Raw genomic sequence first — 15861 nt, 5'->3', positions numbered from 1 at the left:
GGAGGGACACATGGTGTGCGAGTGAGTCAAAGCTCCCAGCATCCCTCCCAGACCCGGCCCTCGTCGACTCTTAGCCTGAGCCTTTCCGCCCCTGCCCTAGTTAGCAGATCCCCCTCCAACCCACTCTCCGATCCCTTCCCGGCGGGAGAAAAAGGGCGAAAGGGTCTGATTTTTGTTTTTAACGAAGAGGAGGGAAATAGGCCATTTCTACAGCTTCAGCCACACAAAGAAACCGGCGGAATGATCCCTCTTCGGCGACCGCAAGTCCCGGCTCGCCCGGCGCCTGCGCGGCACGGGGGTGGGAGCTGCGGCCGGCCATGTGCGCGGCGGAGCAGCGGGCTGGCCACGCAGCCTGCCCGCTCGTTTCTGCGGGGCTAGAAGTGGGAGGCTGAAGTGCGTGTGCTAATCTCTCCCGCATGAGCGCTGAGATGAAAACATACATGTTCGTGTAGCTCCCTCCTTTTTAAACATTGTGTTGGTTCCTTATACTTTGTAGATCCTAATAACTGCTCGCTGAATTCCCTTGAATTACTGTCAACTCAGAGGTAGAAGTCTTGTTTTTCCGGGGTTGGGATGTTAAGGTGTTTGTTGCATTTTATTAAGAAAGTAGCAAAAGTTTATTTGAGGGCGCTTACCTGGCGGCCCAGTGGTTAGCACTTTGCACGCTTCGGCTGTAGGGCGCGGAGGTTGGATCCCTGGTCAGGTAAATAAGCTCCTGCATGCTCCGCGCCCCCCCCCCCCCAATTTATTTGAAAATGGTGATTTGCAAAGTAAGAGTCTTATGAGTTTAATTTACTTACAATGGGTAGCTAAGAAACCCGTAACGTAGATAAACTTCTTAACAGATGAGCCAGGGAGTGACTTTTGCAATCTTCAACCTTAACAATTTTTGGCATCTTATATCTATGAATTGGGAATATGGGAGAGAGCACCAAGATTTTAATTTAGAAGAGTTTACAAATGAAATACATATTGTCCACTGATTTAGGGTGGCCTCAGGTAAACAGTCTTTCTCCACCTACCTATTTGTAATATTGATGTAGAGATTTGTCTTTGTGTAACTTACAAAAATGTTGTGCCTAAAATAAAATGAATGACATAGGAGTCGTATTCTGTTTTTTCTTTAATATTTTCAGTGCTTCTTTGGATCCTCACATGCTTTTTTTTAACATTGATTTATCTGAGTAAACATTCAGTTAATGGTTGCAATAGAATCTTTGCTGTCGTTTTTATGCTGCAGAATGTGAACAAGTAGATAGACATCATCAGGAGTATAATGAGGGTAAACTGCTGAATGCTGAGAATTTCATACAGGAGGAATCCCTTATTTACCTGTGAAGGAGGCATGGCATGTTGCAGGAAAAGCAGTTAGCTTTAGTAAGGGATTTGGGGAGACTTTCCAGACAGAAGTAATGAATGCAAAGGTTAGGAGGCAAACACTAGAAATGGTTGAGTGTGTGGAAGATTTTTCAGAAATCTTGTGTGTGGAAGATTTTGCAGAAATCCTGTGTGCGGAAGACTTTTCAGAAATGCCTAGAGATGTATCTGAAGACGTATAGTCATAAAAGCCTTGAGCGCCATGTGCAAAACAGCTGAGAGCTTTTGAGAGCTAAGAGGAAGATGTTGAAAGATTTTAAGTAGAAGCATAGTAAGATCAGATTTGTATTTTAGATCACTATTAGGTAAAAGTCAGAGGCAGAGAGAACAGTCTGTGAGAGATTAATGACTTGAACTGAATGGTGGCAAACAGGAGTGAAAAGTATGACCAAAGATGTTGCTAAGAGCTTGGTGATTTGGTTGACTGAATGGGGAATGACAGAGGGTCATGTCAAAAATGACTCCCAAGTGTCTTGGAGGAGCAGTCTGAAGGATATCTTTATGGAGATTAGAAACAAGAGAAGAGGAATACATATTAGGGGAGGAAGATGGTTCTGTTTTGACCATGTAGAATTTGAAGTGCTTATGAGGCAACCAAGCAGGTATATCTAGTAGGTAGTTAGGTATTCTTTCATTTAAGTTGTTTTGAGAAAAACTGTAACTGGCACTCTGCTCATTTAGGCAGATTAAGCAGGGAAAAGACCAACAAATTTCCTGCTCCTGTTTCTGTGGAGGGAACAGACTATAAAGTTTTATAAAAGAAGAGGGAAGATAATATCACAATATCTTTCATGAAGAAAATGAAAGGGTATTTGGATGAAGCATTTCTCTGGGAGAGAGAGCCGGCAGAATTTTGGAGATTGTTCAGAAATGGCCTCTCTCAGAGTTCCCTGATAGCCTAGTAGCTAGGCTTTACTGAGTGGGCCCAGGTTCAGTCCCTGGTTGGGGAACTGACATCTTGTAGGCTGCATGGCCTCTGAGAAAATATTATTTGGAGCTAAGACTGGAATGGGAATAAGTTAGTTGAGGCCAGTATTCGAGACCAAAGGAATAGTAAGGCAAAAATCCTAAGGTGAGAAAGCAAGAAAGGCAATGTGGCTCAAGTCTAGAGAGCAAAGAAAGGAATAGTAGAAGTTTACATCCTTAGTAAGTTTCAGAGCTTTAAAGCCATTGAAGAATTTTAAGGAATAGTGGTTGTTTAGTCACTCAGTCATGTCCAACTCTTGTCAGGCTCCTCTGTCCGTGGGATTTCCCAGGCAGGAATACTGGAGTGGGTTGCCATTTCCTTCTCCAGGGAATCTTCCCAACCCAGGGATGGAACCTGCATCTCCTGCACTGGCAGGCAGATTCTTTACCACTGAGCCACAATGGAGTAACATAAATAGCAGTAGAGATAAAGTGAATGTATTGAAGAGATATTTTGTCATTAGACCTAACCTATATTGCTAATGAGTCAAACAGGGAAAGGGAAAAATCAGGAGGTTTGGGACTTGATTATCTAGTCTAGCACTGTCCAGTATAAACATAACATAAGGCATATATGTAATTTTATAGTAGCCACATTGAAAAAGTTAAATGATTAAAAATTAATAATCTTTTATTTGACCCAATGTATCCAAAATAGTACTATTTCCTGTGTGATCAATATTTAAAAGTATTAAATATTTTAAAATGTTTTGCTTTCTTTCTGTTATTACTAAGTAAGTGTTCAAAATCTGGTATGTTTTTTACATTTATAGTATATCTCAGTAATTGAGATATTTACAGTTTAAAATTTACAGTTGAAAAAGTAGATTCACATACTCAAATCATTCCAAACATTTCAAAAATTGTGCAGTAATTGACTTATGTAAAAATTAAAATCTTGCTTCCTAAATTAGCCACATTTCAGCTGTTCCATAGCCACTTGTGGCTAGTTGCTACTACATTGGACACTGTAGGTCTACTGGAATAAAGAATAGTAAAAAATGAGACCAAAAAAGTGTGGAACCAGCCTGGAAGGCCTTTGGTGTCATGTTAAAGGATTGGGATCTTACCCTAGAGAGAAAGGGAATAGTGGATAGTTTTTAAGCTAGGGAGTAACACAGCATTGTTTGATTACAGAAATCAAGAGTAAGAATTTAGAAACTTAGAGCAATTAGTGTTACAGTAGTTTTACATCTGTGGTTGTAATAAAAATTGAGGGTTTGTATTGTTGTATATGCCTTTGTTTTCTTTTTTCCCTTTTCTAGTCATTTATTTTTATATTTTATAAAAGCGTCTATGATCTTTCACAACAGATAAATTGGGAAGCACTGCTCTAGAGACAGTCAGCTGAGGGGAGTCAGAATGACCAAGTAAGTTCCCAGGCGACTTATCTAAACTCATGATTTTTCTGTGGTTTTTTTTTTTCACTTTATAGTGAGAACTATAATAGCTAAGAGGGCTTTCCAGGTAGCTCAGTGGGTAAAGAATCTGCCTGCAATGCAGGTGATGCAGACAGATGCCAGTTTGATCCCTGTGTTGGGAAGATCCCTGGAGAAGGGCATGGCAACCCACTCCAGGATTCTTGCCTGGAGAATCTCAAGGACAGAGGAACCTGGCAGGCTACAGTCCATAGGGTTGAAAAGAGTTGAACACGACTGAAACAGGTGAGCATGCATTCACTCATAATGGCTAAGAGGGAAATAGATGTACGCTCAGCTGTTCCTGCCCTATCTAAATTGAAGACTACATGGAAATAACCAAATTTACAATGGCTACCACTTATTAATTATTCTTATTTGCCAGTCATTATGAGAAGAATGTTAACATATTACTGTCTCATTTAACCTTCATAATAACTCTTAAAATAGGTATTATTAACCCCATTTTTCCAAAGAGGAAACTGAGTCTAAAATAGGTAAATAACTTGCCTAAAGTCATCAAGTTGGTAAATGTTAGAGACAGGATTCTAATACAGGTCTCTTTTCAAAGCTATTGTCTTTAATCACTTTTTTTTGCCATTATAATTCAAGTATCTAACAGATTCCCTGGCACACATTGTTTTAGAGAGAATATGAAGTCGACTACATTACCTCCCAGAGAATCATTAGTGAAATTGGGGCCAAAGTAAGGGGAGTTCGTGGTATTCTAATAGTATCAGAAAAATGCATTTATTTTTATAATACAAATATGTGTTTGCTCCTATTCAGAATGTACTGACTCCCACAAATCAATAAAAAATAAAAAGACAACACAGTAGACACTGGTAAGAGATTTAAACAGTCACTTCAAAAAAGAGGGTATCTAAATGACCAGTAGACATATAAAGATGCTCAACTTCCATCACTAGGGAAATGTAAATTAAAATCATGAGGTACTGTTGCACACCCACAATAATGGTTAAAATGGAAAACACAGGCAATGTCGGTACGGGAACAAATGAAAATATACACTGTTGGTGAGAGTGTATATTGGTATAGCCAATTTGGAAAATGCAAACAAAAAAAACACATGAAACCAAACTTGACATAGGGATTTAGGCTTAGGTAGTAAAATCTATAAAGAAAAGAAAGAAAATGATTGTCTTTAGGTGGGGAGTGATGCCTGGGCGGGTATGTAGGGGCGCTTCTAGGGTGCTAGCAATGTTCTGTTTCTTAACCTGGGTGAGGGTTGCAGGTGTTCACTTTTTTGTTGAGCTGTCTGTTTAGGTGTCAACTACCAACTATTACCTTGCTGACTGAGCCAGTCTCTGAGCCAAGCATTAAAATGTGAAAGATAAGGTAGGTCTGATTTCTGGGGATGGCAATGGTGAAGGAGAGGAGAGACAGATGCAAAAAAATACTGCAAAATATGAGGCAGTTTGAGAAGCTGAAAGAGGATGGCCGTTAGAGTAAGAAGCCCCAAGTTCAGGACTTAACTGATTTTTCAATCTAGGCTGTAACCACTCTCTAGCTTATGACCCAGGTATGTCTCCTAACCTTGCCTTAATTTCACTTTTCTCACCTGGGGCTGAGGGAAGTTTGATAAAATGGATGTTTTTGTTTTGTTTATACCACTTTGTAAGCTATTAAAATGCCATATAAAATTTTGCAAATTTTTGATTCAGTGTGATCGGAAAGGGGAAGGAGTGAGGATGACTGAGATTTTGAGTCAGAGTGATGAAGGTTTTGGTAATAGCATGAACTAAATGATTTGGAAAAGATACTCTGTTTATGTGTTTATGCCAGAACATCAAGGTGGAATTATCAAACAGATTAAGAACCTAAGTTTTGGTACTCTGAAAAAAAGGTCAGAATTGGTGAAAGAAATTAGAAATTACCTGCATAAGGGTAATAATTAAAGCCATAGGAGTGACTTCGTATCGTTGGAAGAGAATACAGAAAAACAGTACTGAGGACAGAAAAAGGAGGAGGAGAGGAAATCAGCCTTTATTGAGCACCTACTGAACTGTATGCCCACTGCTCTACATTTATTGTCTCATCTATTCCCCTCAAATTCCAAGATAATGAATGAAGCCTCATTTGGCCAACTGCCTGTGTAGACTCACAATAAGGTAAAGAACCAGCATTTCAAACCAGCTTGACTCCAGCTTGTATGGTGCACTACACCATTCCTAGAGCCAAGTGTATCTCATAGAAGTCCTGGCAAAAATCTGAGTCAAGGAAGAATAAGCCCTGAGAAAAGACCATTGGATTTACATGATTTGTGACCAAGGAGTTTCTGGAACCCAGAGCAGTGTCTGTACTCCATCTGTTGTGTTTCTGTGAGCATAGTTAATCCAGACAAACATTTGTGTCCTAGACCTCTGGCAATAAGAAAAAAAGTCAAGATGGTAACTGTGAAAATTAGTGTAATGAAAACAAAGTCACTTATTAAAGCCTAGCTAGATACTTTTTTTGCCAAGTGCTTTAAATCATGCCGAAGCTTGAAAGAGAAATGGGAATAACTCAGACATGATTCAGTGTTGTTTGCTGCTTTGTTCATGTACTGCCGAGAACTATCTTGAATATCACCAGTAGTATGAGTCCTTCACTTTGGAAAACACTGAGAAGTTATATAATAATATTCACTGTTTGGAGTGCACTTTCAGTCACCTGAATTTTTAAGGAAAAAGATTGAGATGGCTTTGCCAGCCAAGGATGTTATAACTTAGAATGAAAGGTAATTTTGCTGGTGATAAACACATGGCTTTTGGAAAGCAGCAATATCTCCTCAAAATTTAGAGTAATTCACCGTATCTATGAGGAAAACTTTTCCCTACTAAGTTTATTAAAACTATTTACTCTTGGAATAGCATCTTAACATTTAAATAAATAAATAAATAAAAGAATGTTCCACCCCAGTATAATTACTGGTTTCTTACTGCATGTTTTTAGATTTGCAGATGAATAATGTGTGCATTTTTGGCAGAGACTGCTGTGGAATTTTTGATTGCAGGAGCATGATGTCTTCTGTTTTTATTTACTCCCTCTTTCTGAGTTCTACAGAAGACCATATATATTATTCTGCTCTTTGTACTTAAGACATCTTGGGCTTTTCCCTGAAAATGCATAAAATGCATACTCTTACCCCTGCAGATTATTTAACTAGTCATTATCCAATTGAAGGACGTGAGTTTCTAATTTTTCATATTCTAATTAGTGTTTGGATGAACATCTTTGTATATACGTCTTCTTATATATTTAAGCATGTCTCATCTCAGTTCCCAGAGTGGATTTACTCTGCAGAAGGGCATCTGGGATTTTTAATTTTGATAAGTACTGATGTCTTGCCTCCATGTACCAAATGTTTCTTCCACAGAGCATTACCAAATTTTTGGATTTTTCCCTGTGAACTTTGGAAGGGTAGATTATTTCAAGTCCTACCTAATATTTTTCAGGCCCAATAACAGAATCCTTTGGTTAACTGGGGGGAATGAGATTTGGTTTACACAATTTGTTCAGGGCACAAATTCCTTGCTGCAGCTCCTGCAGCTACACACCCACAACTAGTAGAAACATGGTTGCTTATGCAGTCAAAGCAGCTAGCAAAACCTGGGAAAGTGCCAAGAATGACTGCAAACACCTCCACCTACACTTTTTTTTTTTTTGGTGGCAAATTTGCAAGCTTAGCAGTATCTAAAAGATCCTTCAGCCTTTGAATTACAGAGAATCAACCTGATAAGAGGGAGGGAGTTATTCATTTCATGAAAAATTCCTCTAATATGATAGGAGCTGAAAATGATTTTTATTTCATTTTGCTTCAGTGCTGAAGTGGCACTGAGAGGAAGAAAGTAGAGCTACTAGGCTATAGGGTCCATCTGCACTGGGAGACACAGAGGAAAGGCCCATGCAAGGACCCAGTGAGGAGGCCATCTTCCAGCCAGGAAGAGAAGAACTGAAATGGCCAGCACCTTGATCTTGGACTTCCCAGCCTCTAGAACTGTGAGGAATAAATTTGTGTTGTTTAAACCACCCAGTCTATGGTAGTTTGTTGTGGCAGCCAAAGTTGGCTAAGAGTATTTCTTTTGGAGCCTGGTAGGCTGCAGTCCATGGGGTCGCTAGAGTCGGACATGACTGATCGACTTCATTTTGACTTCTCACTTTCATGCATTGGAGAAGCAAATGGCAACCCACTCCAGTGTTCTTGCCTGGAGAATCCCAGGGACAGGAAACCTGGTGGGCTGCTGTCTATGGGGTCGCACAGAGTCGGACACGACTGAAGCGACTTAGCAGCAGCAGCAGCAGCTCAGTCATGTCCGAATCTTTGTAACTCCATGGACTGCAGTACGCAAGGCTTCCCTGTCATTTAGTCTCCCAGAGTTTGCTCAAACTCATGTCCATCGAGTCGGTGATGCCATCCAACCATCTCAACCTCTGTTGTCCCCTTCTCCTCCCTCCTTCAATCTTTCCCAGCATCAGGGTCTTTTCCAATCAGTTGGCTCTTTACCTCAGGTGGCCAAAGTATTGGAGCTTCACCTTTAGCATTAGTCCTTCCAATGAATATTCAGGATTGATTTCCTTTAGGATTGACTGGTTTGATCTCCTTGCTGTCCAAGGGACTCTAAAGAGTCTTCTCCAGCACCACAGTTCTGTATCTCTAGTTTTCCAGATTCATGAAAGTCCATCAGAAAGAAAATTGTCATAACTCTTAATAGTGTTCTTTCTTTAAATTGACTGCAAACAACACATTGTGTAGTTTTTCCAAAATTTGGAAACTGTTACCTCTTTAGGCATGGCAGGTAACTATTGGGGAATTCTTCAGTTTATTTAATATACCCAAATTTGCATCTCAGGAGTGGCTTGCATCTCAGGAGTGACCTGGAATTTGGAATTGTTAGGTAGGAAGTTAGGCATGAGCAAGGAGGGGATGGAAAAGGGTGCAAGCTGATCTCTAAACCCCATCCCAGAGACGACCAGAAAAGCTCACAGATATGCTACAAAAATAACCAGAGACTTATCCAACTCCTGCACATGCACCCTAGGCACACAGTAGATACAAATTAACCATGGGGGCTTTTCCAACTCCCAACACACTAGCTCTAGGCATACACTGGATACAAACTAACCACAGGGGCTTCCTCAAGTAACCTTAGGCAACTAGGGGCCCATGACTGGTTCATAAACATTGTTTACATACATACATCTGATTATCAGTTCAGTTCAGTTCTGTCACTCAGCTGTGTCCGACTCTTCGCGACCCCATGAATCACAGCACGCCAGGCCTCCCTGTCCATCACCAACTCCCAGAGTTCACTCAGACTCACGTCCATTGAGTCAGTGATGCCATCCAGCCATCTCATCCTCTGGCGTCCCCTTCTCCTCCTGCCCCCAATCCCTCTGACTGAATTATGGGAAGATGTGAACAACAAAGCCTGTTATGTAGCTTGCAACTGTCAATTGGCCTTTAGCATATGTCCATTTGCATTCCCTTTCTTGACTGGTGGCAGGTATAAGCCCTATTTTGCACAGGGCACAACCAAAAGGACGAGACAGGAAGTAAGAAAAGGGTGATGCCAAGAGGGATCTTTATAACTCCTTTGGGGCTGGCTTGTTCCCATGTCTTGGGAGTACCTGTTTAATAAAAGATCTGTCTACTTAAACTGTAACTGAGCTGTAACTTTTCTGTTGGTTCAAACCCTTTAGTCCATTGTTCCAAATTTTTGTTGCAATGAACAAGGAAGAGAAATAAATCAACCTGACAACCATTCTGTCTCTAGAGTTGAAATAAGAGGCATATAAATGCAGGTCTAAACTCATTCACTCGATGGACTATAAGTAGTGGTGCTGCTGCTGCTGCTGCTGCTAAGTCGCTTCAGTCATGTCCAACTCTGTGCATCCCCATAGACAGCAGCCCACCAGGCTCCCCCGTCCCTGGGATTCTCCAGGCAAGAACACTGGAGTGGGTTGCCATTTCCTTCTCCAATACATGAAAGTGAAAATTGAAAGTGAAGTCACTCAGTTGTGTCTGACTCCTATCGACCCCATGGACTGCAGCCCACCAGGCTCCTCCGTCCATGGGATTTTCCAGGCAAGAGTACTGGAGTAGGGTGCCATTGCCTTCTCCGGATAGTGGTCTCAGTTCAGTTCAGTCACTCAGTCGTGTCCGGCTCTTTGCAACCCCATGAATCGCAGCATGCCAGGCCTCCCTGTCCATCACCATCTCCTGGAGTTCACTCAAACTCACGTCCATTGAGTCGGTGATGCCATCCAGCCATCTCATCTTCTGTCGTCCCCTTTTCCTCCTGCCCCCAGTCCCTCCCAGCATCAGAGTCTTTTCCAATGAGTCAACTCTTCGCATGAGGTGGCCAAAGTACTGGAGTTTCAGCTTTAGCATCATTCCTTCCAAAGAGTACCCAGGGCTGATCTCCTTCAGAATGGACTGGTTGGATCCCCTTGCAGTCCAAGGGACTCTCAAGAGTCTTCTCCAACACCACAGTTCAAAAGCATCAATTCTTCAGCACTCAGCTTAACTGCAAAAGCTAGATGATGGATACAGGGTGTTCTTTGTATTCTTTTCTACATCTGTATATGTTGACATTTTCTGTACTAAAATGTTGTTAAAATATGATTATGTATAACTAGTGACTTATACCTGCTGAAATTAACATATAAAGAATCATCTATTCAAATGTCTTCTGAAGCATGGAAATTTAAATCCTGGCCATTAGCATGAATTGAACTTCACTTACCATGCATTTATCCAGCAGCCACTAAATGCTTTCCTGTAGATTTTTCTCATTTAATTTCTGCAAAGGTAGGTGTCATCCCCATTTTACAAAGGAGGGAAATGCAGACTCTAGATAAGTAATACACAGGTAGAAAATAGCATAATTGGAATTTTTCCTTCATTTAGTCTGTCTCCCCAAATTCATGTTTTATTTCTGCTATACCATGCTGCTTCTCAGACATATCTGACCACCTTTTCCTCCATGCTGTTTTTCTTTTAGTAGTGAAAGCCTGGCACAACAGGGGGACAAACGTGTGGAAGATTTCTGGAGTCTTTGTCCTCTCCTTTCCTGTTAAGGCAGCTAGAGGTCCCAAAAAAAGTGTAGGTGAAAAGTGAAAGTCGCTCAGACATGTGTGATTCTTTGCAACCCCATGAACTATACAGTCCATGGAATTCTCCAGACCAGAATACTGGAATGGTAGCCTTTCCCTTCTTCAGGAGATCTTCCCAACCCAGGAATCAAACCCAGGTCTCCCGTCTTGCAGGCAGATTCTTTACCAGCTGAGCCAGCAGGGAAGCCCTGAGTTCCAAAGCACCTAAAGGAAACCATGAAACAAAGAATTGATAAAATTCTAGACCTAACTCACCAAGCTTTTGTTCTCCAAGAGTTCATCTGGCCATTATTGCATACATTTGTGTCAGTTACTGTTCAAGATGCCAAGCTGATATCCTCATCTCACTTTCAGAACATAAATTAAGAGCTCAACCTTGAGGACTTTATGCTAACCTTGAGAGCATTATGCTAAGTGAAATAAGTCAGATAAAGACAAAATCTGTATAATCTCACTTAATATTTGGAATCTAAAATAACCAAACTCAGGGACTTCCCTGGTGGTCCCTTGGCTAAGACTCAACACAGGGGGCCCAGGTTCGATCCCTGATCAGGAAACTAGATCCCACAGGCTGCAACTAAGACCCGGTGCAGCCAAACAAACAAATACATACATAAATACCAAACTCTTAGAGCAGATTTGCAATTGCCAGGGGTGTACTGAGGGGCAGGGGTGTGGTGAAAGAGAGAAGAATGGGTAAAGGTGGTCAAAGTGTGCATCCTTCAGTTATAAGATAGATGAGTTCTGGGGATCTAATGTACAGAATTGTGACTATGGTTAATTCTGTACTGTATAGTTGAAAGTTACTAAGAGAATAAATCTTAAAAGTTCTCGAGACAGGAAAAAAAATGGTAACTGTAAGGTGATGGATGTGTTGACTAAACTTACTGTGGAAAACACTTTGCAATATAAACTTATGTCAATCATCATGTGTGCCTTAAACTTAATGTTATACATCAGTTAGATTTCAGTAAAGCTGGTGGGGATGGAGGTCTTAATCCTAACACAATTACCTCTCTCCTCCCGCCTAACATATCCCCACTCCACCCTCAGTCGGAAGCAGCACCTACACAGTTCAGGAAATGGATAAGGTACAAGATAGGAACGGAGTAGCCTGGCCAGCCGCCCCTTGCTTTCTCCTTTCTCTTAGTAAGAACATACCAAGTTTGCAATCTGAGGGAGCTTGGGACAGCTCCCTAATTCCAAACCAGTTATTAACAGTGGACCTTTAAGAATACATAATATAGAGTGTGACACAGTTTAAAAGCCCCATCATAAAGTGTGTGGAGGAAAGAGACCAGATTTTATAAGCACTCCTGGTTAAAGCAAGACTTGAATCAAAGAAAGGCCTTATGTGGGATCTGGGTATTTACATTCCCTTTATTCTCCATCACCTACCCATCCTGCAAATAAAAATCACCATACTTAGGCAAATCTAGACTTACCTATGCTTAAAATAACCCCATCTGACTAGCCTACAGAGTGGGTCATGTGGGGTAGACTTTTAACTCCATGGTGTACTTTCCCTGCCCCTGGATTTCTGCAACTCTGGGCCAGAAAAACCTAAGATGACAGAGTAAGAGCACAAACTCCAGTTTTATCCAGAGAGCTGAACTTTGACCTAGCAAGAATATACTGAGTCACCAGAGAGGCTATAACATATTTGATTCTTTTTAAAAAATATTAGATGCTTGAACCTTAAGAGTTGGAAAACCAAAAAATGAGAAACTGAGAATTTCAAGTAAGAGTGAGAGAATACCTACAGATTATTTAAGGGCATAAACTCAAAAATGCCCCTGCCTAACCTATTGAGAAGGCTTTCAGTAGGATGAAAAGGTGAGAGCTGCCTTTTCCCCTGGCTAACACATCTCTCTGGCAGCAGAAAATTAATAGCTGGGGTAAGGTATTATTTGGGACTTCCCGGGTAGCGCTAGTGGTAAAGAACCCACCTGCCAATGCAGGAGACAGAAGAAATGTGAGTTTGATCCCTGAGCTGGGGAGATCCCCTGGAGGTGGGCATGGCAACCCACTCCAATATTCTTGCCTGGAAAACCCCATGAACAGAGGAAACTGGAGGGCTACAGTCCATGGGGTCGCAATGAGTTGGACACTACTGAAGTGACTTAGCACACAGCACGAGGTATTATTTAGTAAAGAACTGAAGCCCATACCTTGATTTAAATTTAGATATTTAGTTTTTCATATGTACTAAAACCTGATTTTTCCATCCTTCTGCCATCTGTACACATGTGCACAAGATCTAGAAGGAAGTACTCAGGTATCCCTCTTCCCCTTGAGCTCTTCAAATGAAACTCATTTTGCTTTTCCCCTCCCCAACTTTTTTATCTTTAGCAAGGTACCGCCTTTTGTAAATAGTCCAGGCTCAAAACTTTATCTTCATTTTTCTGATTTAGTTTTTATTTCATAATCCTAAACTTAATTCTGCAATCCAACTAGACTAGGAGGGAAATAAGGAAACTATAGAACCCAAAAAGCTGCAGCACATGAATAGATGTTGAGTATTTTCAAATAGCACAGAGATTATAGGATGGAGTGAAGAGATGAAGTTGGTGGGGTACACTCCTGAGCTACAGAAGGAATGGTACAGAAGCTAAAACACGAGTCATTTATCGGAGTTGTTCATTCGTGCATGCATGTTAAGTCACTTCAGTCGTGTGTGACTCTTTGTGACCCCATGGACTGTAGCCCACCAGGCTCCTCTGTTCATAGGATTTCCCAGGCAAGAATACTGGAGTGGGTTGCCGTGCCCTCTTCCAGGGGATATTCCCAACACAGAGATCAAACCTGCGTCTCTTATGTCTCTGCACTGGCTGGTGAGTTCTTTACCACTAGTGCCACCTGGGAAGGCCGAGTTGTCCACAGTCAGCATTAAAGAGCTTCTTGGTGGTTCTGCCATTCCTGGACCATAGCACTCCATGGCTTCCACGATATTCATGTCCTCTTCTGCCTTGCCAAAGACCACAGCTTTGCCATCCAACCATTCAGTCTTGACAGTGCAAACTGGGAACAGTTTGTGTCGGATCCAGCATTTGCCATGGACAAGATGCTAGGACCCATGTGCTTCGGGATGAGACTCTCATCATCATATCTCTCCCCACAGATGGATTTGCCATTAGTGCCATTATAGTGTGTGAAGTCACCACCTGGCACATAAAGCCCACAATCATTCACAATCTTTTCACAATCTGTGAAAGCAGGAACCTTTTTAATGAAGTCCTTTCTCCCCAGTGCTCAGAGTATGAAAGTTTTCTGCTGTCTTTGCAACTTTGTCTACAAACAGCTTGAAAAAGACATGGTCCAAGGGCTTACCATGCACAGCGTTATCAAAGAAAACAGCGGAGTTGACTGGCTGGGAGGTGATAGTGTCTGCAAAGCCAAACTTTCTTCATTCTTTAGTGCAAATTGCTTGTCCTCCTGGAAAGGAACCTCTTTTGCATTTTAACCTTTATCTTCACAAGTAAGGACTTCAACTCAAACAACTCTACCATATTTCCTTAAGATGACTGAGTCTTATTGCCCTCTTTGAATTTAACCTTTCCTGTCTGCCCCGACTATCTTGCCTGACTTTCATTGTGATCATCTTCAAATATTGCTTTCATCTTGAGACTCCTCTGAGAATTACCCTACAGAGTGTCTAGGCCCTATCCAACCCTGGGTTTGAGCAGGCTTGTGGACAAGGATGATAGCATGTGAAAATACTTAGCATCATCCCTGGCATATAGCAGGCACTGTTGACTTCTTTTTCTTTTTATCAAGCTAGTTTCTTTACTGTCCCAAAGACTACCAGTGGTAGTCCGAGGCCTACCTTGGAGATATTGCAGATTTGGTTCCAGACCATCACAATAAAGTAAATCACATGAGTTTTTTGGTTTCTCAGTGCCTATGAGTTATATTTACACTATCCTGTAGTCTATGAAGTGTGCAAAGCATTGTATCTTAAAAATACATACCTTAATTTAAAAATATTTTATTACTAAAAAATGCCACCCATCGGGCTTCCCTTGTGGCTCAGTGATAAATAATCCTCATTCCAATGCAGGAAACACAGGTTTGATCTCTGATCTGGGATGATCCCACATGCAGCAGAGCAACTAAGCCCGTGTGCCACAATTATTGAACCTGTGCTCTAGAGCCTGGGAACCATACTACCAAGCCCATGCACAACTATTGAAGTCCAGGCATTGTGGAGCCCATACTCCCCAATGAGAGAAGCCAGCACAATGAGGAGCCCAAGCACCATAACGCAGAGTCGCCCTCCACTTGCCGCAACTAGAGAAAAGCCTGCACAGCAACAAAGGGCCAGTACAGCCAAAAATAAACTTAAAAATATATTTTTAAATGCTACCCATCATTTATGCCTTCAGCGAGTTGTATTAACATCAAAGATCACAAATAAAATGTGATCACCATAACAAATGTAATGAAAGTTTGAAGTATTGCAAGGATACCAAAATGGGACACCGAGACATGAAATGAGCAAATGCTGTGGCAAAAATGGCACCAGTGCACTTGTTTGATGCCACAAGCCTTCAATTTATAAAAAACACAATATATGTAAATTGCAATAAAGCTCAATAAAATGAAATATATCTGTATTCTCCCTCCAAGAAGTGTATTCACTTCAACCTTCTGCTTCTCCAAATCTAGCAAATGTGAACAAATTCAAATTCTATGTTCAAACTTTAAAACTACCTTGAAGGTCACAGAAGTAGGAGCAAATGGAAAACCACACCTTATTTTTGGCTAAGAAATTCAACATCATAAAAATAATGTTATTTAACATATCCAAAAATACTAATAAGGTTCTAGGAGGAACAAAAGAAATGGGAGGAGGGGAGCCAGCAAGGCTGATTCGAAAGCTCGTATGGAAAAAATAAACAAGAACGGCCAGAAAACTGGCAAAGAAGAGTGATAAAGGGAGATGAGCATCTGGTAGATATTAGACGATAAAGCCTCAGTA

General features: G+C 41.2%; 1 pseudogene; it reads right to left on the bottom strand.

Moving 5' to 3' along the window:
• Nucleotides 1-13182: 13182 nt before the first annotated feature.
• LOC107132871 (peptidyl-prolyl cis-trans isomerase A-like) lies at nucleotides 13183-15141 on the bottom strand (annotated as a pseudogene).
• Between the last annotated feature and the right edge of the window lie 720 nt (nucleotides 15142-15861).

The sequence above is a fragment of the Bos taurus genome, chromosome 10 (genome assembly GCF_002263795.3).
Source record: "Bos taurus isolate L1 Dominette 01449 registration number 42190680 breed Hereford chromosome 10, ARS-UCD2.0, whole genome shotgun sequence".
Classification (NCBI taxonomy): domain Eukaryota; kingdom Metazoa; phylum Chordata; class Mammalia; order Artiodactyla; family Bovidae; genus Bos; species Bos taurus.
Note: the sequence above shows the minus strand (reverse complement) of the source record. Positions and strands in the feature narration are given on the sequence as shown.